General features: G+C 39.8%; 1 protein-coding gene across 5 annotated transcripts in view; it reads left to right on the top strand.

Moving 5' to 3' along the window:
- Positions 1–1,084: 1,084 nt before the first annotated feature.
- CCSER2 (coiled-coil serine rich protein 2) overlaps positions 1,085–23,486 on the top strand; it is a 154,863-nt gene continuing 132,461 nt past the window's right edge. For all 5 annotated transcript variants that reach the window (XM_060125865.1, XM_060125864.1, XM_060125868.1 and 2 more), the window contains exon 1: positions 1,085–1,282. The gene's annotated coding sequence lies outside the window, so the exon portion shown is untranslated. The remainder of the gene's footprint in view (positions 1,283–23,486) is intronic.

Consider the following 23,486-nt stretch of genomic DNA (forward strand, 5'->3'; position numbering starts at 1 on the left):
TTAAGCATACATCTTATCTTCCAAGAAATTCAATCTTTAACTTTATGGGTTGATTTTAAACATGACACTATTTTCCAAATATAAAAGTATATTATTAAGAGAAGTCTGGTTCTACAAATCAGGCATGCCCCCTCATATCAGTCTGGTAATTTCCACTCCCTTTCCCCTTGGAGTATCACTGATCTGGAGGCATGAAAGAAATCAGTATTTCTCAAGAAATCCTCAAAAGTTATTTACTGCAGTGGAGCTGCTGATAAGCGTGGCCTACAGGGATTTCAGGTAAGTCTATTGCCAGACAGGGGAACTTCCAGGGCTTTTACATCCAGCTAGACCAGGGAGGCTTCCAGGGGCAAGGGCACTCAACAAGCCAAGCCATCAAGGAAGAAACGAGGGGAAGAGAAGGCCTATGGCTGATGGAAGTCCCAGAGGGCAGGAGGACCTGGCTTCCGGCAAAAGAAAACCAGATTGATTATGTCATGAAGCTGTTTCCACTCTCAGCACTCCGGTGTGCCTATTTCTTCCACTCAATCTCAGTAAGATCCGGCAGAGTGTTGGTTCTCAGTAAGATCCGGCATTATCCAGAGCAAGCACCGGAGGGCAGAAAACAGGGATGGACCTGAAAACACAAAATGTTAGATCTGTCCACTTCACCGAAATGTGGGAGAGGAGCCCATGTCAGTCCCAAAGCTCAGACTACTCCTAACTTTTCGGGGTCAGGAGGTTTAGTTGACAGTTTTGACCGAGGTAAAGACGCAAATGTTGGTCCAGGAGGCCGGCTATAGGTGGGTCAGCCACCAGGCTGGCGTCACAAGCTGGGCGCAGGAAAGGCCTGAGTCAGGGGGCAGAGAGGCAAGGTCAGCAGAAGGGGGCGGGTCCTGAAGTGGGGGCGTAGCCTGGGAAAGGCTGGCGAGAGGGCGGGGGCGGTGCCAGAAATGGGCAGAAGCCGGAGTCAGGCGGCAGGGGCGGGCCCAAAGGCGGGGCCTAACCTCGTGAGGCTCGCGCCTGCGCAGGGCGTCCCGGGGGGCGGGGCTGCGCGCGCGCGGTTCGGGGGCTCCGGAGGGCGGAGTCCAGGCGGGCGCCGGCCGAGGGAGGGGGCGCGGTGGCTCTGGAGTCCAGCGCTCCCTCAGGCCGTGGACGTGATGCTGGCTGCTGTGGGTCGGGCGGCTGGGCCAGCGGGGATGTGACGGGCGGCCCCTCGCCTCACCTGCCGTCCTTTGGCCTGTAGGTCGCTGGGCGACCCACAGCCGGGCCGCGGCTGAGGAGGCAGCGCGACCTCCGTACGGTGAGAGTCGGGGTCGGGGCGGGAGCAGGGGCCGGAGTCGGGGCGGGGCGAGCGCCCGCGGCAGCCCTGGGCAGGGGGCGCGGTCCGGGGCCCCGGTCCGGGCGCCTGGGATAGGGCCGTGGCGTTCTCCGGCCTCCTGCTCTCCGGAGCGACCCTCTGGAGTCTCCGCGAGACGCCTGAGGGCAGGCAGGCGTGGAGCGGGGAAGTCGGACGCCCCTCGCCCCTGGGGCTGTGACAGGCATATCAGGGCCCGTGGGCCGCTGCGGCTGCGGCCCTCTCTCAAGGAGAAATCAGGGCGAGGCTGAGATACCCAGTGATTTCAGAGCCAGGATGCTAGTGAGGGATGATAGGGAAAGTACCAAGTACCGGGGTGCCCCGAATGACTGTGGTTTTTTTTTTTTTTTAATTACTGGACCCAAACAAAGACACACCCTAAACACATCCTGAGACAAAACTTTGGTGGACCACACCGTTGCCATAGGTTCAGATGCTTCTTCTCTCTCCTTTTTAGACATCTGCTGTTTTTATACATACCTATATATATTTTAATGCACCTACTCTTTTTTGTCAGGCAAAGGGAGAATGACTCCTTTGAGGGAGCATTTGACGGCTAAGCTTGAGTTTGAATTTCAGTAATTGCAGATTCATCTTTGTGGGCTACCCAGCCAGTTAGGCTTGCTGTTCTAGACTAGGCCTGAACAGTGTGGAAATTACTGATGCAGGGACTCTTCGTAGTCCCAGATTGGAATATCTGTGTTTCACTCCCATTGGTGAGATAAATGGAGCTTAGGCTTTCCAAAATAACCTTTTGAAAGGCATTTCGTTTCTCCCTTTTTTTCCTGAGCATTAAAATATTAATGGAACCTATTAATTTTGCCAGTTTTTTCTTTTTCTTCTTCTTAAGCATCATCTTCTAGACTAGTTTTAAAGAGAGTTTGGTTGTGGCACGTCTTCTTTAACCAAAAGGCATTTAAGATACTTGCCTTCTGCAAAAGATAGTCACAAAAAACATGTCTTATCTGTAATCAATATATGTATTATAAGGATTTAAACATTCCTGAATGTTTTGCCTGAAGTCAGTCTTAGATGTTATTACTGTTTGCCTCTCTTAATTTATTAGTTAGTATCTTTAGTATTTTCTTATTTGCTTGTTTTCTTTAGTGTTCTCAACAACACTGATGTCAAATAATCTTTGGGTAAACACACACTTTCTTGAACCTTTAGCTGTAATTCATACTGTTTTACTTCAGTGTTGTATTAATACACCATAGTAAGAAACTGCTAGAAGCCATCCTGAACAGCAGGAACTCTCCGTTTAAAAAAACACAACAAGGCAATTTATTGTACCTTTTCACATCCAGACCTTCATTTTCTGTTTGTTGTCTTGACTCAACTTTGATTGGGGAAGAAGAGGGGACTTTGATTTCATATTTAAAAGTCTGGCAGTGACACTTCATAATCTGTATTTGATAAAAGTCAGAGCCCTTCACGATTTCTCGTACTTGTCTTTGTTTCTCATTTCATCTTCTACCATTTTGCCTGCCCTCTCTGAATAAAGACTACTTAGAGTTCTCTGAAGATGTCATCTTCCTTTGTGGTTTTACACTGTTGCCTCTATTGAGAATTCTTCTCCATCTAGTAAACAACTTACCCTTCAAGACCTGACCAAATTATCACCTCTGAATCTTGTCCAGACATCTTATCTCACTTGTCTTCACTGATCCACTAGTACATTGTACATTCTGTAGTTAGTACTTGTCAGTTGGTAGTTAATGATTTGGTAATATGGCTGTGTTCACCAGACTTTTGGGCTTCTTAAGGGAAGGGACCTTTGCAACTCTAACACATGCTGTTTTATGGCACAGGTGCTCACAAACTGTTTACTGAATGAACTTTTGAGGAATGCTCCTAATCTTGAATATAGTTTATAGGTAAAGTATATTAACTACCTCTTTCTGTGTTAGAAAACTTAGAAGAGGTGACTGCACAAGGTACTTTAAAATTTCCAGGAATAAAGTCAAAATTGTTGTTGCTGGTTAGGAATAAAACCCCACTTAAGACAGAAAAAAACCAATATGTTTTATGACACAAGAATAAAAAGAATATGGCCAGTAAGTATTGCTGTTTCTTTAATTTTTTTTTTTTTTTTTGCGGTACATGGGCCTCTCCCGTTAAGGAGCACAGGCTCCGGACGCGCAGGCTCAGCAGCCATGGCCCACGGGCCCAGCTGCTCCGCCGCATGCGGGATCTTCCCGGACCGGGGCACGATCCCCCTGCATCGGCAGGCGGATCCTCAACCACTGCGCCACCAGGGAAGCCCTTGCTGTTTCTTTAATTTAGGACTTTAAGACAAAGAAATTTGCCCAAGGTCATGCAGGTAGAAGGGGACAGAGCTGGGATACGATCCAGATCTTTTGACCATCTGTGTCCTTGCCCCCAGTTGCCTACTTCTAAGTCTTGTTTTATAATCAGAGTGGGAGATTTTGAGAGAGTTGGACGTATATTGGTTAAAGGGGTCTATTAGTAGGATATTGAACTTGAAAGAATTCATAGATTATTTGTTTCAACTTTAAAAATTTTACCCGTTAAACGACTGACACCCCAAAGGGCAAGAAACTTACTTGAAGTTACTAAGAGTCACTTGTATCCCACATCTCCTGATGTCACACTTGTGTATTTTTCATTATTCCATGGTGCTTTGGGGGAAAATGAGGAAGTTGTCAATTTTCAGATGGAGAGCAAATCAGCTTCCACTTTCAATCTCTTTGGCTGCTTAATTGCCTGCTGCTTCTAGGGTCTTAAGAGCCCTTGAGGCTAAGAAACATGATGATTCATTTGAGGATATAGGAGAAACCTAACCTCCACTATTCCAATCGTCTGGGGTTTTTGACCTCATTGCTGGATAGAGTGCTCCTTAATAAGTGGCTTCTGCTCACCATATGGAGACCCCCACATACAGTTACATTTTGATGGTAAAATGAGATTTAATAAAATAAGGTTACAGCTGGCTAATAGCATGGCTAAAATTACATGTATCGCTAGTCTGTACGTGAAAAGAGCCTATCTGATTACTTCTATGTGATAGGTTTTTTGGAAAAGAAAAATTGTGGTTTTATGCCTTTGAAAAGTTAGTTTTGAAATGTGTACTTCCTATGGGAGGCCTGATCAATTCTAACAGACAACTTAATGGTCAAAGAAATAAGGAAAAAAAAAACCTTAAAATATTCTCTTATTCATTTCTCATCATATATACATGATTTTGTACTGTAATCACAGCATTACAGTTCAATTTTTGCCTTCATATTTATGTTTTATTACTGCTATAGTTTTTATATATTTAAATTATCATACAGTGTTACAGTGAGTTGATTTATTTACTTATTTATAATTATTGGACATCTCAGCTGCTTCCCGTTTTTCACGGGATGCAGTTAACATGGAGATGTCCTTTGTTTTGCTTCTTTCCTTTAGACTAAAGCCCCAGGCGGGGGATTATAAGGTCAAAAGGTATGAAGGGTTTTGTCACTTTTGAAAAATATTGCTAGGTTTGTTTCTGAAAGGTAGTATTTTTTTTTTTACTGCTTCCAGCAGTTTGGTTGACCAGTTTTATCTTTTACAGGCTTTTGTTTTTAACTTTTTTTTTTCAAATGGGTATAAGGGTACCTGCTGTCTAAGATCACTATTCACAATAGAAAAGGAAGTGCAGTATTTCTCTCATTTTATTTCCTCCTTTGTATGAATTGTTTGTCCTTTGCCCATAAATTTACTGGACTCTTCTTACCAATTTTCATTAGTACCTAGCATCATAAATATATTATTCTCTTGAAATATGTTTGTGATCTGTTTTATTTTTGTTATTTTTATTGTTGTAGACTTTGCAGTTTTAAAATTATTAAAGTCATTGACAACAACAACAAAAACCAAAAAAAAATCATTGACAATTTTTGTGTGTGATTTCATCTTTTGATTGTGAGATCTACGAACAAATGTCACTCTACCATCTGATGCATATTTTTATTTTCTTAAGCTTCTATGGTTCTTTTTGTTATATGTATATATCTTTAACAATAATATATGCAATTGAGATTGCATTTAATTTTTGTGGATTTTATACTATAGAGAATCACATTCTTATAAATATCTAAGTGAGTTTCCATTGGTAAACTGCTACCTTTTTTCTTCTTGAACTTGAATAGGAAACAAAACAAAACGAAACTAACCTAGTTTTTTTTATAAATGGGTATTTGTTTTTTAATAAGTTATAGTAAATTTAGGCAAAAATTTCATGAAAGCAGTTTTTGGTTAATTGAAGTTTTTGTTGTTTCCGGATTAACTAGAAGATCATTTCTGATTTAACTTTTATTAATCATTCTAAAATGTACGAAAATAAAACCTTGGTTATCTTCTTCCTTTGGGAGTAAGACATTCTAGATAGATGAGACAACCCTGGTGTAGTAATTAACATTGATTGAGTGCTGGTTACTTTGCTGGTACTTGGATAGAATTTCTTACTTAATCCTCATAACAACCCTAAGATGTAGGTTCTTTTCATATCCTCATTTTGCACATGAGAAAGAGAGGTAAGGTGACCCGCCAAAGGTAACACAGCTAGGAAGCATCGGAACCAGAACTCAAACAGCCTGCTTTTAAAGGGCTCTATTTGAAAAGTATATTATATTACTTTATTTTCTCTGCTAAGGATTTGAACTTTATCTCTTAGGTACTGGAAAAATATTAGATGTTTCAAAGCAAAGGGATGATATAGTATGTTATATCTTTTAGGGAGATGGCTGATGTGGCAAAGTGGAAATATATTGAATTGTGTTTCTGATAGGAAGTGGTTGAAATAGGTCTAATGAGAAATGAAGCCTAAACTGCAAGTTGGAAGTGGAGATCAGGGGTATTATGGAAAGCTGTGGGGCTTAGTAACTGATAAGAGAGTGGGAAGCTGGAGTGTTGATTTGGACGTTATCAAGTGGGGTAATGACAGATGAATATGCGCTCACAGCGCTTTGTTATATTTCTTTCATAGCAGTGACTGGGATTTATTGTACCTAACTTAGTGACACAACTACCTCCCCCACTGGGTTATGTACTTGTCAAGGACAGGGACTGAGTAGAAAGCATGAGCTAATACAGGATGAGCTAATTCAGGAAGATGGCAAGAGACTAAACTGGGGGTAGGAAACACCAAATCACCAAAATCAAAAAGTGGCTGGAGGAAGAGGAGCTCTAGAGAATGACAGTTGTCAGGGAGGAGGGGGAAGAGCCATCAGTGCAGGATTAGAAGAGGAGCCTTAAGGAGAGGGAAGTATTCGCACAGAAGTAAACACGGAATGCCACCTCACGCTACAAACAGTTTTGGTTCGTGTGCACTACTGTGATTTGCTGATGGCCAGTGGCTGCATGGCATTAAATCGTCTTTCCTTTGTTACTGACCTCCCCGCCCCCCGCCCCGGTCCCCCGCCCCTCCCCCTTTCTCAGAGTATCCTGTGCCCTCTTTTAGCTTCTACCATCTTCTTGCTACAGGTGCTGATGCTGGGGCGTGACTCAGCCTATAGAGAGCAACCAATCAGAACGCTCCTTTCTTTTTAAGTGAATTGACCAATTAAGAGTATGATAGGTGTAATCTCTGAGTTTTTAGCTCTTCTCTGCTGAGTTGATTGCCTTTGAATGCCCCCAGAGTTACCTCTCTGACTTCAAATTGGTTATTTTGAGATTTGGAGCCGTGGGGAAGCCAGAGAATTCTTAAAGCCTGCGTCCATGAAAGTGAAAGATTTTCACCTTTCCCATGTTGATCAGTAAGTTAGTTCGAAAATATTTAGATCATCTTTGAGGATTGTTGATCTTAAAAATGCCCCAGGACCATCATTCCAAATAATTAAGAATCTCTCTTCTCTTTGTATAGTTCTGTCATTATCTAAGGTGTGGGAATTTGTTTTAAATTTTAAATTTCCTCGGTCAGTTCATAACTTCATGTTTGTTTTTCGAAGAGTGACTTAGAAAAGGAATTTGTGCATGATTTCTTCTGCTACCTTTTGCTTCAGAGCATCGTTATCCTTCACTGTCTGTGTTGTCCTTCCTTGTATTCATCTGCCCAGTTTCTTCTATACTTGGTAAGTAGAATAGGAAGGGGGAAAAGAGAAAAAACATGGGTAATTATTCCTCTCCCCTGCTTTTCCATGGTTGTTACCACTCTTCCCTCCCCCATTACTGCTCTCAGCTGTCCATTTTGGCATGGTCTCCTGCGCCATCTCTTCAATTCTATGTATGGTAATGGGAGATGCAAGACAGCTCTTTAGCTGAGGAATGCTGGATTTCTCAGGGTTTTGGTTCTTCTGTGATCTCTGTTTTGGTGTCATATTGAAGAGCCCAGGTGACATCTTGTATCTTAACAGATGCTTTCTATTCCCTGGCAATCTACCTCTCTTTAAAATGGAAAAAAATAAATCCAGGTTCTGTTTCTTTGAATTTGCTCTCTCTCTCTTTCCCTCCCTCTCTTTCTCTCTCTCCCCTTCTCCCCCCTCCACACACCTCCCTCCCCCCATATCAAGATACCACAGTCTCTTGATGACAGATACCCTAGTGCATACACTAGAGAAAATGAAGATAGGCAGACACCAGAAGGTACTTTGAATTGTTGTTGTCATTACATTAATGATATTTGGTTGCAGCCTGAGTGCTTTGGGGAAATTTGAGAGCTTTCTCTGACCATTATGTCTTGGCAGCCAGCGTTAGGGTTCGGAGTTACAATTTTCTCAGAAGCCCATACCTTAGAAAAGCAGGGACTATTCCTAACAGCTATTTAAGTGTGTAGAATGGGTCTGGTAATATTTTGGTCTAACTTGGTAGGCCAGCTTACAGGAAACATATCCAGGTGGTATTTCTTTACAGGGAATAGCAAGGCAGGGATGGCCATTTCTTCTTCTTTCTTTTATTTTTATTTAAACATTTTATCTCAAGCTTATTTTCTTTATTTTAAGATAGTCTGGACTTGTCAGCCCTTATTTATTATTGGCATCAGCTAGACTTGTAGACTTGGCCATTGTTGTGGCCACTTTTGCAGTTGATGTTTTTTTCACTACTTGAGGATTTCTACACTGTAAGTTTCCTCAACCCAGACTTTGAGACCAGATCCTGAATCTGGATTTTCCTCATTCATGCCATCTTTCCATTCAACAAATACCAGCTGGGCACTTGCTAGTAATGGTGCAGTGAAGAAAACACATTTTCTGACCTTGTGGAACTTATATTCTAATAATAAGATACAGAAAATAAACAAGTATGTATGCAATATGTCAGCTATTATACTGCTGTGGAAAAAAACAAAGCAGAATAAGGTGAAAAGAACACAGGGGATGCTGCAGTGATCAGTGGTGAGCAGAGATGTGGAAGAAGTGAGGTTGTGATCTAATTTGTACAGATATTAGGGGAGAGCATTTGAGGAAGATGGAATAAGAGTGCAGATGTCTTTTGTCTGAAGCATGCTTGTCCTGTTTGAGGAGTGATAAACAGATCATTGGAGGCCTTGTGAGGAATGATTGGTGGAAGATGAGGCCAGAGAGGTGGGTGAAGGGGCCAAAGGGATGGTAGTGGGAGTGCAAAATAGATCATATGTGGCCTTACAGGCCAATAGAACTTTTTGGCTTTTACCCTGAAAGTGGGAAGCCATCCATTGATTTTGACTTGTTTTAAATAGACCTTTCCACTGGTGTGTAGAGAATGTCATAGGCGGGCATAATGAGATAATTCAGCAGGCTTCAGCAATAATGCCATGTGGGAGATGATGGTGATTTTAGGCAGGGTTAGGAGAAGTGCTCACAGTATGTTTTGAAGGCAGAGCCAACAGAATTTGATGGTGGATTAGATGTGGGTTGTAGGTTTTGACCTGAACCACTGAAAGAATGGAGTTTACCAAGATGGGGAAGACTGCAGGAGAAGCAGGTTTTAGGGGGAGTAATGCGTTCAGTTTTGGATATGTTAGCAGTCCAAGTGGAGATACTGTCTAGACAGCTGGGTATACATGAGTCTGCATTTCAGTTCAGAGGAGGGGCTGGGGATATAAATTTCCAGTCATTGGCATAGAGATAATACCATTATCTTATTTAATACCATTAGAACTGATTAAGATAATCTAGGAGGTGAGTGTGACTGGAGAAGTCAGAGACTTTGCCTTGGGGTCCTCTAATGAGAGAGAGGGACCTGGAGAGAGAGTTAGTGCTAGAGCTAAAAAATGAGAGTAAGAAGCACCCTCCAAAGAAGGAAAATGAAGAGTGAGTGGTTATCTCTGAAGCCAAGTGAAATGTTTTAAGAAGGGGGAAGTGAGTGATCAGTTGTGTTGGCTGCAGTTAGATCGGGGACTAAGATGTGACTTAGATTTAACAATATGAAAATCATTGGTGGGAATTCCTTGGAGGTCCAGTGGTTAGGACTCCGCACTTCTACTCATTGCAGGGGGCATGGGTTTGATCCCTGGTCAGGGAATGAGGATTCCTCATTCCTCGTGGTACAACCAAAAAAAAACCAAACAAACAAAAAAGGAAAATCATTGGTGACCTTAAGTTGTTCATGGTGGACTAATGGAGATGAAAACTTGATTGGAGAGGGTTTAAGAGGGACCTGTAGGAGAGAAATTGGAGACAGCCAGTGTTTTCAAGGAGTCTCAACTGAAACTGAGGAAAAACAGGGTGCTGGCTGGAGGGGATGTGGAGTCAAGGAATTTTAATTTTTTTAAAAGATGGGTGCTTTTCTAGTATATTTGTAGCTGATGGAATGACCCAGTAGAGAGAAAAAAAATTACAGGAGCTATTTCTTTGAAAAATAAATGAAATTAATTTTATCCTTATCTGTGACCCTAAGGTCTGTCATTATCATATATGTGTCCTTATGTACTGACCTATTTTTTTTCAAATGAAGACAGTGGCTAGTGGAGATAGGTATTAAAGAACATCCCTTCCCCCCAGTTTGGTGAATTTTCATCAGTTCAAAACTGTTGTTTTTATATGTGGGTAACAAAATTTTTAATGAATTATTAGGAATCCGTTAAATAATCTTTGTTGTTGTTGTTGTTATTGACCAGTTTTTCTCTGGTAACTTTTTTTTTTTTGCGGTACGCGGGCCTCTCACTGTTGTGGCCTCTCCTGTTGCGGAGCACAGGCTCCAGACGCGCAGGCTCAGCGGCCATGGCTCACGGGCCTAGCTGCTCCGCGGCATGTGGAATCTTCCCAGACCGGGGCACGAACCCGTGTCCCCTGCATCGGCAGGCGGACTCTCAACCACTGCGCCACCAGGGAAGCCCTCTGGTAACTTTTTACTGATTATCATTCTCAGTAGTTTTGCACAGTGCTAGTAGCCATGTGGTAGGTTCTAAATTTGGATTTAGTAATCTCTGCCTGCTATGGTAGTTTTATTATGAAGTATCTTTTTTAAAAAGAAAAAAAATTTTTTTTAATTAAAAAAACCTTTTAAATTAAAGTATAGATGAAGTACGTTTAAGGGGAAAATTTGGTGGCCACTCTTTTTCCCTTTGTTTTTTTAATGTCCCTGATTGTACTTTTACTGTAATTGCTTCTGATTATTGAGTTGTTATCAGAGATGAGTTCTGAAACTCATGGTTCAAAGCGCATATTACAGTTACAGCATTTATGTGCCTCTTTCTGTGGTTCATTTATGTTTGAGTAGGTAGTTGTCAGTATTTAGTGCTGGAGCATTATTGCAATCGCTTCTTAATCTTCTTCAGTTTTCCTCGAGGTTTTCTTCCCTTAGCCGCTGCTACTGACTTTTGGATTTCTGAAACAAGTTTTGTTATTGCTTAAAAATCTTCTGTGGCTCTGCCCTGTTTTTTGCTTCTCCATCTCCTGCCTGTACTTGCACTCTGCTTTAGGGGATTTGGAGTACTCCTTAGGGCATTCTAATGCACATCTGATGTTTCTTCCCACAGGACTATAGGATAAGGGTCAGATTCCTTATCAGTGTACAGAAAGTCTTCCATGAGCTGTGCCATGACATATCTGTCATGTTTCCATGAAGATGAGAAACTCTTTTTGACATCTCCATGCTTTTGCACATACTATTCCTTTTGTTCCAGAATACCATTCAGCTTCTTAGCTATCTTGTTAAATCACTTCATCTTTTAAAAAGCCCAACATAGGTGTCTCCTCTTCCAGGACAGCTTCTAGGTCTATTTTCATCATGCCTTCTCTACCCATCCTCCATTATATTCTTTGTTCTGTGTTACCTGTGTTTCTTTACATTTTGCAGTGACTTTGTTGTAGTATTTGCTATATGTTACTTTATTTGCTTTGTATCTGGTTCCCCTTGTCCCAATGCAAACTGATAGTCACTCAATAAATATTTTTGAATGAATGAATAAATAAAGCAAGTAATTATTTAGTATTGACCCAGTTTTTTTTTAACAAATTTATTTTATTATTTATTTTTGGTTGCGTTGGGTCTTCGTTGCTGCAGGCGGGCTTTCTCTATGCTGCGTGTGGGCTTTCTGTAGTTGCGGCGAGTGGGGGCTACTCTTCGTTGCGGTGCGTGGGCTTCTTATTGCAGTGGCTTCTCTTGTTACGAAGCATGGGCTCTAGGTTTGTGGGCTCAGTAGTTGTGGCTCTCGGGCTCTAGAGCACGGGCTCAGTGGTTGTGGCACACGGGCTCAGCTGCTCTGCGGCATGTGGGATCTTCCCGGACCAGGGCTTGAACCCGTGTCCCCTGCATTGGCAGATGGACTCCCAACCACTCTGCCACCAGGGAAGCCCTATGATTATTATTATACTCCAGACCACAGATGATTATGGTGCAATGTGATGAGTATAATAATATAGTAATAGTGGAATATCTAGGGCACACTGGGATTAGAGAATATCTCTCCTTCATGTATCTCTTAATTCTTACTTTGTCTACTGCCAACCTCTTTCAGGCCCTCATTACTATGTTTAGATAATTTTAAGACTGCTTAATAGCTTGTAACTCTCGTCATTCCAGTTCATCATGAATGTTGTCACCAGGGTAGTTGTTTCAAAAAGAAAAAAGAAAAGCTACTTGTCTTTCTTCTTCCTCACAGAATAAAATCTAAAATAGAATAAAATCTTGAATGCAAAGTCTTTGGCCCAGACTTCCTGTCTTGTCTTCTGCTACGTGAACTTTCCATTCCAGCAAAACTCTTCTACATTCTGTTCCAAATACACTTTGCCAAATACACTTTGCACTCTTCCTTTTTTGTTTCCTTCTCCCAACAGTGTTTTTATTACTTTTGCTTCCTCTACTTGTTGAAATTGTATTAACCTTGGACATAGTTCCTAATTGTTAAATCCTGAGTGAACCATTTAGCTGATCGTGCCCATGTTCTTGACACCCTCTTTTTCTTGGCTTCCATGATATCACTCTCTCCTGTTTCTCTTTCTTACCTCTTCTTTCTCAGCTATCATTACTAACTCCTGTCCCTTAATGTTCATGTTTTCCAAGGTTTCAGCCTGACTTTTTTTTTCTTCATTGTTATGCTTTCTTGAACACATTATTTTTTGTTATGTCATATCTGTGTTCTTTTATCCACCCTAGTTTCTCTCTTGAGCATTACAGTCCTTAAGTTTGCTATTTAGAATGCCTACCTGATAGTTCAGCAGAAAACCTGAAATTTAAAACATCAAAAATTAGTACGTGGTCTTCTCCAGACTTATGTATTCACTTCATTTCCTGCCATGGTTAGTGATGCTGCCAGTCACTCAGTAACCCAAATTATAAACCTGAGAATCATCTTGACTTCTGTTCATTTTCCTTTGCCTGTCAAGTTCTGCTGATGGAGCTTTTCCTTCTCCATTCTCCTTACTGTTTCCTTCGGCCAGGCTCTAATATCCTGAGTAGACCATTGTAAAAAAAAACCCTTTGAAAGTAATTCTTCTGCTTGGTCCTGGATATTCTACAGGAAATGCATGTTGGTTGTATCCAGTAGGAATGTCAAAGGCAAAATAATTTTGGATATGCCACCCTAGAATAGTGCTTGAACCATTAAAGGTCAATTTCCTAAATATCTCTGTTAGGTGATATTGTTAAGAAGTAGTTTATGCTTTTTACAAGAAATTTGCTTAAGAGTTAAGCATATGATTTGTAAGGATTAGTGGGGAAAAGCAAGAAAAGATATATGGATAAGTTCTAGAAGTGCTCTTATAGGACATTTTCTTAATGAGCTAGAAAAGAGATTAAAACTTTGAAAGTAACACTTGGTGCTTTGTGTCCAAATGCCAGTTAAAGAGCAATTAAGTATAAACCCTGCTTTCCACTTATACCAAACCACCCAAGGATCTGTGACCATACTACTATCTTTCAGGACTCCTTACCAGTCTTGGTACCATACTACCTCCTTGGCTCAAAATGCCCACTCACCCACCTTGGTCCACCATGGGAACTCTCTCTGAAGACTTCTTCCTTTCTTAGCTTAACCCTTAAGCAGGAAGATCTTGAGGCTGTGAATAGATGAAAATAGGAGCTTTAGCGTGGGGAATTGTAAGCTAATATATTTGAGTAGTACCTTGAAGAAATGCTGTTTAAACTCAGTTAATACCCAGAAGAGACTCCTGATATCATTGTTGCATGTTCCTGGAAGATGCAGGCCTAATATGCTGATGCTGCAGATGTGGTAACATAATCCCTGTACCTCTACATCATCTAATATGATTCATAAGCACAAGTTGTTTAGTATTGAATCGTCATTTTCTGATCCCAGATATAGTCATAGAAGAGCTCTTTAGTTTCTTGAATTTTGTCTTGGTTTGCTAACAGATTTTGTAAAATTTTGTAGAATTTATCTTGCTTGTTACATTTAAAGAAGTCCAAACTTGCAGAAGAAAGTATTTTTAAATTTGATCCTTTATATTCGGGATGATTTACCACATATTTCAAAATAATTGAATTTTACATGTTGTGAATGTTTTGCAAAAGTATTAATGTATTTTTATTAGCCTTTGCTGTTGCTACATTGTTGATCTTTATTTACTTTTCTGATAAATGTAGAGTTTATGAGGCTGGCACTATATTCTCACCTGGAAATTACCTTGGAAAATCTATTTGAGCATTCTGTATTGTAGCATTTTGAAGTTTAGAGTGGGGTGTGTGTATCATTTTGGCTTATATTGTTCTGCCTAGGAACCTCCCTTGTGGAGGAGGTAAGAAAGAAAGGAAAAAGTCTTCAGAGAGAGTTCCCAAGGTGGACCAAGGTGGGTGAGTGGGCATTTTGAGCCAAGGTGGGTAGTATGGTACCAAGACTGGTAAGGAGTCCTGAAAGATCATAGTATGGTCACATATCTTTGGGTGGTTTAATGTAAGTGGAAGGCAGGGTTTCTTGGGTAGTTGTGGGAGAGAGCTGCTGCAAAGGAGTAAAAGCCAGATTTTGAAGGCTTTTGTAATCTTAGCTGCATTTTCTTACTGTGTGGCTATGGACAGATCATTTGATTTTTCCAAGTTTCGTTTTGCTTAAATCTGGAAAATAAGAATAATGAATATATCTACACTGTAGGATTGTTGTGAGATTTAAATGAGGTAATGTAGGTACCTGGCATACAACTTCTCAGCCGCTGTCACCTGCTGTTGTTAGTACTGTTTTAAGGTGTTTGTTCTTTGGAGGACCACTGAAGGATTTTAAATTGAAGAGTGACATCAGATATATGATTTTTCTTTTTCTTTTTTTGCGGTACGCGCGCCTCTCACCGCCGCGGCCTCTCCCACCGCGGAACACAGGCTCCTGACGCACAGGCCCAGCGGCCATGGCTCACGGGCCCAGCCGCTCCGTGGCACGTGGGATCCCCCCGGACCGGGGCGTGAACCCGCGTCCCCCGCATCAGCAGGCAGACTCTCAACCACTGCGCCACCAGGGAAGCCCCAGATTTATGATTTTAAATATCAACTCTGGGAAAACTATAGGGATGAATTGAAGGGGAAGAAACTGAAGGTAGGGAATTAAGGAAATTTATGCTAGAATACTGGCTCTAGATGATAAGATTCTAGATTAAGAAATGAGGTAGTGTTGGAGAACACAGGACAGAGTTGAGAATTATTACAAATTGACATGTGCATTGTATTCCACGAGTTGGAGAGATCTAAAGGAAACTAGGAGAATAGACAGCCATCATATAGACAGAGTACCTAGATGAGTAGGAAACATTGTATTCTCCTACTCATAATAAGAGAGTGCAGAAGAGGATGGTTAGAAGCAAGTACTTGCCATTGCCAAGGAACTAATGACTGAGCTGGGTTGCCTACTGTTCCCCAGATGGGGCTGGAAGGTTTGGGCAACTCTGGATGAGTCCAGAGCAGTACCTTTGGGCAGCACATGGGGATTATATGCCAAGTGTCAGGAAGCTCTCATGAGTGGAGGAGAGAAGTGACGTAGACCACAAGTAGACCTTAAGCAGTACCAGGCATGAAATAGAGAAAGAGCTAGTTCCTAAGGGGTTGGAAGGACAAACTGACAGTGTTGTGATATATTTGGATTTTCTATACTAAAAGAGGATCAAGCCCCACTAAGGACTAACCTAAGTTTTGTTAATTTTATAAGCCCAGAAGTATCCTTCAAGCATTTGGTATTTTAACGTTTGATAGTGAGACATTTTGCAGTATTACCATATAGTCATTTTGGGTAAAGATGTATTTCTGCTTTATAGTTTTGTTTTTGAAGTACTTTATGTGTATTCTCGTTTAATCATATTGTGACTGGCAAGTTTAATTGTAGTATTTGAAAACTACCTTTCACAGTAAAATGATTAGTTTTTAATTTGTTTACTAAGTTGCTTATTCTTACCTAACATAATTTTACTTAAAGTTTCTTTCATAATAGAGAACAAAGTTGTGTCTGGAATATTATCATATGTATTTTCTTGTCACTGAAGCGTTCCTTGCGTTGTATTGACCAGTTGCCAGCATAGGTTAAATATAAATGTACTTTGATTTTAAGGTGTGGTTGATACTCAGGCCTCAGCCTTTAACTTTTTTTCAGTCATAGTTTATGAAATTATTTGTTATTGAAGTAGTTATGAAATTATTATTTGTGTTACTGAAGTAAACACGATTTGGGGATTGTGCATAGTGTTTTTAATATTTCAGTTCTTTATCAGCAACCCCTAGTTGCTGTGTCTCATTTGCTATGTAATTAGAGGAAGACTCTTTCTACATACTGCTATGTCCAAGGTAAAGAAAAAAACCAAAACACCTTTTTACTAGAATTGTAGTCATAACATATTTAGGTTCTTTAGTAACTTTTATTTCTTCCCTCAGCTTTTACTGAGTGTTTTTTCCTACATCTTTAAGAATTTAAAAAACCCAAATATGTTGTGGTCCTTGTTTTTTTTTTTTTGGTACGCGGGCCTCTCACTGTCGTGGCCTCACCTGTTGCAGAGCACGGTCTCCGGACGCGCAGGCTCAGCGGCCATGGCTCACGGGCCCAGCCGCTCCGCAGCATGTGGGATCTTCCCGGACCGGGGCACGAACCCGCGTCCCCTGCATCGGCAGGCGGACTCTCAACCACTGCACCACCAGGGAAACCCCATGGTGCATTTCTTTTAGTGTAGTCTAAGATTGCCTGTGTGTGGCCTTATCACACTGTTAACCCTTTTGAGCTCATCAACTAAAATTGCTAAAGTTAAACTAAGGCCCCAAATTTATTTTCTTGAGATTTAAAAACATTTTAATTTTTCTGCAGTAATGTATCAGATTGGCTTAGAGACCTGAAATAGACTGAATGACTTGAGGGATTGTTTAGGGTATTCTTTCCTGTCTAAATTATTTCTTGAAGGTACCAAAACCTTAGACTGCTGGTATATTATTTGAATGTTTTCTACCAATACTACAATTCCTACTATCCTGAAATAGGTTACTATTTTAATATTTTCAATTAAAACTAATAATTAAGTGGTAATTATAACTAAAGTTTAGAAAGTTTTTTCTGAGAAGCTTACTTATATACTATAACTAGCATATTTAAAAGCAAACTTAAAAATAACTCCATACTTTGTTTTTACAGAGAAATGTCTTTAGAATTGAATTATAGTAATTTCCAAACTTAAAGATGTTTTATTTAATACTTGGAAAGCTATTTTCTCATAAAACCATTATTTTATGTTTGTCAACCCAAAATAATAGACAGTAACACCATTGGATGTTAGTAATTAAATCCAGAAAATAAAATTGATTGAAATTATGCTTTTTTAATTGATATGTGAAGAAAATCAAGTTTTATTAGATGAGTATTAAGGAGATAGGTGGACATTTAAAAAGAATGAGGGGCTTGAGAGCAGGATTTCTGTGTTACTGTTCTTTGTATCTAGTAATTTGTTGTAAATGGTTGTTGAGTGAATTCTGAAAGAATTTCTAGGTAAGAATTTCTAGAATTTCTAGGTTTCTTTTCTGTGTTAGAAAAGCTGGCTCTGTGGTCAACAGAATCTGAATGGAAATTCTTTTAACTTCTCTGGACTCAATTTCTTATATGATCTGTAATTTCCCAATTCCAAAGTTCTGGTTTATTAAATTTAAAGTACACTGTATGACAGAGTGGCATTTTTAAGGATATAGAGATTGTTTATAGCACTTTTATTTATTATATCTAATTTTACTTTAAAATATTTTTCATGATAAGCCATTTTTAACTGTTTATCTAATTTTCAAGGTTTATCTGTCTTCCTCAGGCACGTTTTGTGATTTATAAGTGGAGTGAAAATAAACAGGATTTTTTTTTTTAATTTATTTTTGGTTGTGTTGGGTCTTCGTTGCTGCACGCGGGCTTTCTCTAGTTGTGTCAAGTGGGGGCTACTCTTCATTGCGGTGCACAGGCTTCTCACTGCGGTGGCTTCTCGTTGCGGAGCACGGGCTCTAGGCGGTGCGGGCTTCAGTACTTGTGGCTCGTGGGCTCTAGAGAACAGGCTCAGTAGTTGTGGCGCACAGGCTTAGTTGCTCTGCGGCATGTGGGATCTTCCTGGACCAGGGCTCGAACCCATGTCCCCTGCATTGGCAGGTGGATTCTTAACCACTGCGCCACCAGGGAAGTCCCAACAAAAGGATTTTTTGTTTTTTTTTCTCTGAAGTAGTAACTGGGCAAGAATTTGAAAAGACAGAAGGAGAGATGGATAAATATTTGGTTTTTAAGTTTGTGTATAAGACTGTGCTGTCCATTATGGTAGCCTCTAGCCACGTGTAGCTTTTAAATTTAAATGAGTTAAAAGTAAATAAAAATAAAAATTTATTTCCTTAGCTACTGTAGTCATATTCTAAGGCTCAAGAGCCACTTGTGGTTAGTGACTACTGTATAGGACAGGACAGATATAGAACATTTCTATTATTGTAGAAAATTTTATGGATAGTGCTAGAATAAGAGATTGTATGGAATGGGATTACTCATGAGAGTGGAGACAGACAGAATGGTGACTTGTGTGCGCACATTCCTTTTAAGGCTAAAGAGGCTAAATCTTGAAGGTGGGGTGAGGGAGAGGAGATGTGTGAACAGGGCCCCAAAGACATACAATTCGTTACACTGGCCATCAGGTGACAGTGTCTACTCAGGTCTGGGGAAAGGGGAAGAATGAGGGGAGCAGTCCTATGGATGAGTGGCAGCCAGTGTGCAAGGTTTTTTTTTTATATATGGAAAAGTTTGTCAGTAGGGTCTTTACATTTTACAAGTTTCTTAGATGTTGCAATAAAATGTTTTATCCTTGTGTATTTTAAAACTTATAATCAGAACATTTTACATGCTGCACGCACATATATACACATAACTGAAACTAAAGTGTCATGAAGTACTTTCACTATGCATGATGCCTTCTGATATTTTCTGTTCTATTCTTATTGCTGTATATGTAGCAAAGGTATTGATTCATTATTAAGTAGGGAAAAACTGCTTTTTTAAATAAGTAAACTGCTTTTTAAAAAATAAATCTAGTTTCCAAAATATAATATAAAAATGACTCAGTGAAATGTTGCAAAATTAATTTTAAAAATCCAACTGAACATTATAACAACTGCTGAAGCTGTAACTGTCTTAGGTTCTACACTGGTTTTCCTTATATGAAACACAAAGGCAAAAATGTTTACATAAAATAATTACATTTTATAGTACTGTTTCAGGTTTGAAAAAACATCGCAGGCAAGTTTATTACTCTAAGTCCACTGAATGTGACATGCCTCGTTTCTTTGGTCTGACAAGTAAGACCATTACTACACACAAATCGAATCACTTACTTCACATGAAAAGACTGAGTTTGTCTACATTTTACTGTCTTTAATCTACCTTAATCTTTCATCGGTGGTTTAATAATAGAATTCCCGATAAAGCCTTTTGAGGTTATCTGCAACTTCTGTCCTCCTTTGCTGGCATTTTGCCTCACAGTGGTCCATTCCAGTATTATTTTGTAATTCACCCCAAATAATATAATTATTTTTCACCTTCAGACAGTTTTGATTTTGATTTTTCAATTACATCAATCAGAATTTCTCCTTGCTGTTTTTTTTTTTTTTTTTTTTGCGGTACGCGGGCCTCTCACTGTCGTGGCCTCTCCCGTTGCGGAGCACAGGCTCCGGATGCGCAGGCTCAGCGGCCGTGGCTCATGGGCCCAGCCGCTCCGCGGCATGTGGGATCTTCCCGGACCGGGGCACGAACCCGTGTCCCCTGCATCGGCAGGCGGACTCTCAACCACTGTGCCACCAGGGAAGCCCTCTTACTGTGATATTCTTGAAAAAAACTGCAATTTGTATATTATTTATTTTCAGTTCTTCAGAAGGCTCTAGTAACTGTTGTCTCCCCCTTGTGGCTACATTTTTTTCTCTTATTGGAGTTAAATTGAGCATCTTTTTCAGCTTTCTATTTTCAATCCCTGACCCTTTTCATCATATTCTTGTTTCCCTGAAGTGTTGATTTCTTCAAAAAAATAGATTATTCTTTGGGTTTTTTTTCATTGAAATTGACTTTACTGTTACTTTGAATAATTCTTAAACATTTTCTCTTATCTATTCTATACAACTTTTACATTTAAAGAAGAAACAGATTTTCTGATTTGTGCTCCATGAATAAGTTTTTGAATATTTTTCACTGTTAAATTTGATTGATTCCTTCCCCATCAATTACAAAACTAAACAAACACATCTGTTACGTATGCTTTTCTTGTAGTTCACCCAGGATGTTGGCCATCTCGTCCAGCACTAGAGAAGGTATTGGGAAAAGAGTGGAGTAGTCCATTCTATTCTAGTCTTTTCATTTACAACAAAACTTGCTTGTCATAAACCAATACATTGATGTCATGATCAACAGTTTGAAAAACACAGTATATTGCATCTTAGCTTAGAGAAAATGAATAGGAGAGAGGCTATATAGGGTAATGGTTAAATTTGAATCCTGGCCCCACCACTTAGTAGCTGTGTGGTCTTGGGAAAACTACCTAACCCCTCTGTGTTTACTTTCTTCCTTTGTAAAATGATTACATTTACTTCATAAAGTAGTTGTGAAGGTTAATAAATATGAAACCCTTAGAACATTGCCTATCACATAGTAAGAGCTATAAGAGTGTTTGTTAGCTGCTATTGTTCCTGCTGTTACTACTACTACCACTACTATCACTACTCATCATATTGAGTGCTACTGACTTGGGTTCAGTAGTCTTGGTTCTTTATTATCTATGTGAACTGGGACAAGTTACTTAACCTCTGAAGAAAACTGAGTTTCTTCATCTCTGAAATGGGAATAAATGTACCTGTTGTGTGTTGTAATGAGGTTAAGATATGGTAATTCTTATAAACTGATCAGCACAGTGCCATACATATACTGTTCTTGATAAAAATTAATGTTTTTTAATGTTTTTAATAAAAATTAATGTTTTTTTAAAAATGTTATCATTAAGACCCCTCACAGTCATGTTGTCCTCTTTTGTTTTCAGTAGGGACAATTAGGTTTTTCCACCCTCCTGGTCCCATAGGAAGGAGATTTTTCTATCCAGGTCATTGGAAACACTGCAGAGCCTGCCTTCCACAGGTGTTCTGTCTCTTGGGATATTGCCCTGAGTCGGTCCCACAACATCATTCACTTGTATGCGCTGATGTCTGTTATGTGCCAGGCTCTGTGCTAGATGATGAGAATTTTAAAAATGAGTTTTTTAATTAAGCTATTGAGTAAATATTACAGACATTTTCATTACATTTATATTTTTGAAATTATTTGTATTGCCCACTGTCTCAATAATCTTGCTGGTTGAGTTTGCTCATAACATCTAATAAGACCTAGTCCCTGCTTTCTACAGCCCCGTTCAGCTGCAAGCACAATTCCCACATCCTGCAGGTTTAGCCAGTCCCGACTAAGGTGGGTGAGTGGAGCCTGCAGTAGTGTCCAGTGTTCCCAGGGCTAGAGCCCTGAGCAATGTGCCTGTCAAGCTACCACCTTCTTCGTGACTCAGCTGTAAATCAGAATGTCTGCCTTGTTTTCCTGTCTAGCATTCCAGGCCTCATCATGGGACTGGAAGCCCATCCTCATCTTATATCCTGTGGTATCTTGCTGTAGCTATTCTTCCCACCATTTTCTTATTTTTAATCTGCTGTTCTAATCTGCTCTTTCTCTGCATCTTAGAAAAGAGAGCACAAAATTAGAAAAAACCAAAACTACTGCCTTTATTTCCTCTCAGGTTACTGCCTTTTTCTTTCTAGTCTTTGAAAGAATGGGTTAAGTTTCCTGACTCTATTTCTTTACCTTATTTTTACTCTTGAACTCTGTAGTTTTCTGTGCCTCATCTTGTCTCCTGAAACTCCTCTGGCAAAGGTGACCAAATTTGCAAACTACCAAGGGTGATCATTCCTTTCAGTCTTTAGTTTTTCTTTGCTTATCTGTGGAATTTGACACTATTGCCTATTATTTTCAAATTCTCTTCCAGTTCTTTTCTTTCCTTTTGGATTGTGCATTCTCAGCCGCCTTTGTTGCTTTTTTCCCCTTCTGTCCATTCCTTAAATGTTCGTGATCCCCTGGATCTCCTTAGCCTTTCTTTCCTTTTTCTAAGTCTTCCCCAGATGACCTCACCTGTTTCTGGTGGAACATTTGACTGTTTTCTTTGTATTGACAGTTCCCAAATCATCTCCCATTCAGATCTTGCCCTTGCATTTCAGACTTCTTTACATGGCTTGTAAACATCCCCACCTGCACCCTCTGTAGGTACCTCAAAGTTACCTCAAAGTCAGCTTGACATGCTAAGTTTACGATCTCTTTCCCTAGACATAATGTTTGCCCTCAATTAAAGGCACCACCCTCTGTCCAGTCAGGCCTGGAATCATGAACCCTTTCTCCTCTCTACATCAAATTAGTCAATCAGTTATCCATTTCCATCTCCCACACCTAATCAGTCAGTCAATTATTCATCCATTTATTCATTAAATATTGTGCTCTCATTTTGTGTCCACTGTTAAGATCAAATTCTCAAGATTCAGTATTGCTAATATCTTTTGTATTTGTATCTTTTCTCTAACCTTTTTGCTACAACCCTTGCCATCATTTTCATGTTAAAACCTCTTAACCTATCTACCTTTCTTCCTTTGGTCCATCCTTCATACTGAAATCAGAGTCAGTTTTCAAAATTCAGGTCAGGTCATTGTTTTCTGACTTAAAACCCTTTGGCTTCCTTACTGCCTGTAGTAAAGTTCAGATTTCTTAGTATGGCATTTAAGGCCTTTCGCAGGCTGTATTTTTTCCATTGAACTTCTCTCGTTTCCTGCAGCATTTCTTTGAACCCTGTTCACTACCCTTATTTAATTAATAACAGTTTCCTGAATGTGCCATGCTGGTTCTGTGCTTTTGTTTATACTCTTTACTTAGGCTGTATTGCTTCTCACATTTTCTTTATTATTATATTATTATTTACTATTTATCATTTGGACCCAACTCAAGCATTGGCTTCCTCTATGAAGCCATTTATGAAATCCCCTTCTCCCATTAAGTACTTTCTTTTTTGTACCCTCATGTACTATCCCATATACTCTCCTATAGCAATTATAGCACTTCATTGCCCTTTTCTTGTCTATATGTCTTTTTCTCTGTATTGGAGTGTCTGTTGTATCCACATCCTCTAGCATAGAGCCTGATTTGTAATAAATCTTTTAATAAATGTCTTCAAAAAGGCTTTCAATACATGTTTGATGACTGAATTAATGTATTCTAAGTCATGACCATGATGAAAACATTCCTTCCTTTGCCAGATCA

The sequence above is a fragment of the Lagenorhynchus albirostris genome, chromosome 16, assembly GCF_949774975.1.
Source record: "Lagenorhynchus albirostris chromosome 16, mLagAlb1.1, whole genome shotgun sequence".
Classification (NCBI taxonomy): Eukaryota; Metazoa; Chordata; class Mammalia; order Artiodactyla; family Delphinidae; genus Lagenorhynchus; species Lagenorhynchus albirostris.